The 2,349-nt window shown below is 35.5% G+C and overlaps 1 non-coding gene across 1 annotated transcript; it reads left to right on the top strand.

The window, feature by feature from the left end:
• Nucleotides 1-1,143: 1,143 nt before the first annotated feature.
• On the top strand, nt 1,144-1,250 carry LOC111727501. The gene has a single exon (XR_002775052.1). It is a non-coding gene; the product is annotated as a U6 spliceosomal RNA (small nuclear RNA).
• Nucleotides 1,251-2,349: the final 1,099 nt, after the last annotated feature.

Here is a 2,349-nt window from a genome sequence, read left to right on the forward strand (position 1 = left end):
CCATCAAAATGTCAAGTTACTTAATGAATATGAGCGGTTGCACTAGCCAGCTCCTGTAGCTCTTTCCTAACACTCTGCTTTTTTAACAGGTTGTGATGTGTACATAACACAACCACGTATACATAACACTGAGGGGCATTAATTCCAAAGTGTCTCTTGCAACCCATTTTATGTGGTTGCTTTCCAAAGCAACTCATTCACATTAAAAAAAGATAATAAATTTAATCTTATTGGTTAGTGTTCATTGAGCACCTCCAGTCATATAGAGAGGTACAATACATGCTTTAAAAGTATAAGGCTGGAGGGTAGTTTCTACCTTTCTAAATTTCTTGAGGCAAAGCATAGAATACTGCAAAGATTATTAAGACCACTTGAGATCAAGTCCTTTCTACGTCACTAAGATAGAGTATAACCTTGGATCAGTCGTTTAATCTATGTGGATGTTAGTTTCCTCATTCATAAAATAAGATAGGCTACTTAAAATTTATTATTTTGTCTGGGTCCAATAATGTATATTTTGTTTCTGTAGCCTATGGATAATTAAAGTATTATATTTTCCCACACCAGACTTGCCTTTTTAATCAGTTATTGATGAGGAATAGCCCAGGCAAAGTGGGAGTTTTAAACAACTTTTCTAATTTTAATAGAGAACTGAAGCAATTGAGCATTTCTCCTCCTAACCGCTTGCTTACACAATTTTATAGCAGTAAATTAAATTGTGCTTTACAAAGATTATCATTCTACATACAACCTGAAGAAAAAGAGTTCAACATTTACCCCCGAGGTCCAACAGAGAGAGAGCCACATTGAACAAGACCATTTATAATGTATTAACCATAGGAAATGACTTGGCACCTGACCTTCAGTAGACACAATATTCCTCACAGACTAAGACCTAATCATCTGTTGTGACAAGGTCTGAGAACATATGTCATCATCAGCAATCATACAATAAGCATGTTTAAATTTTTTGTTATTAATTTAAATCTTAAGGCAGTAGGCAAAACTACTGTCAGGTACTGTCTTTTTGCCTCTGTGCATATTAAACTATTGGTTTATAAGAAAGTTACAACATACAGGATGACCTTTTCAATAGGTCATCTACTTTTTATATAATAAGAAGACAGTCTATTAAAACTCACTGTGCTCGCTTCAGCAGCACATATACTAAAATTGGAACGATACAGAGAAGATTAGTATGGCCCCTGCGCAAGGATGACACACATATTCATGAAGTGGTCCATATTTTTTGATGAATTAAAAAAAAAAAAAAAAAACCCCTAACTCAAAAAAGGGAAAAGTAAAACCCGAACAAAAAAAGTCTTAAGAATCAACATTTCTGGTTATACCTGTTAAGGAAAAAAAGTCCCATAAAACACTGATAAAATCTGTGTCCTTTGGCTTCTAACTTGAGAAAGACTGCACTGAGTCATGGGATGTGAATTCTGGTATGTGACCTGTGACAGTGGCCTCACAGGATTGTTTAATAGAAGAACATGGTTGTTTCCGTCCATTAGAATGCTCTTGGACATTAAGAATGTTTAGCAGATCACACACACACACACACACACACACATTTGTAGGGTGAGACATCCTATACTCTTGTACAAAGTGTATTCTATTTGTTATCACCTATTCTCTATTGGACTAAAAAGACAATAAGTACAAAAATAAAGAATCCACAAAGAACCTCCATTTCTCTACACTTTGGCATTTTTCGGTTAGACTTATGCAATGCCTAAAAGATAAAACCAAAATAGTAGGGGAGGGGAAAACCTTGGCTTACCACTGCATCATTTATGCTGATATTCCCAAAGGTCAGAAGAATTTAGGTCCAGGATCACTTCCCATCCTTAATTCACTCCAACATGACAATCACTTTCATGGTGACATGGTCTCCCAATAATCTTTTATATGGCTAGAAAGGAAGAAATAGCAGAATTTCCAAAGGCCTATGTTATTACTCTGCATTCCCAAAGTGGGATTCTTGCTGTTGTCCTTGAACTGTGATTGAAAGACCACTATACAGCAGATGGTTTAAAAAAAAAAAAAAAAGGACTGAAGTTTAAATTAAAAACTATCACCAACCAACATTAAGCTTCTCTTTCAAACAACAGGAACTGTGAAATCTGAGTCTACATTTCTGTTGAAGGTCAACAAAGCTGGGCCTTCTTAGGAGAGACGAGGTTTATTGCCTTTCTTAACATAAATACACCAAGCAAGAATACATTAAGCAGAAGATAATAGTGCATCACTAATTCAGTAATTGTCACAGAACTCTTTCCTTCTCCTCAATTAAACAGTTAACAGGGAACTGGGATTTACACACAAAAAGAAATTCTCCCCACC

This window comes from Otolemur garnettii, unplaced genomic scaffold (genome assembly GCF_000181295.1).
Source record: "Otolemur garnettii isolate 467f Iridium unplaced genomic scaffold, OtoGar3 scaffold00109, whole genome shotgun sequence".
NCBI classification, from domain to species: Eukaryota; Metazoa; Chordata; class Mammalia; order Primates; family Galagidae; genus Otolemur; species Otolemur garnettii.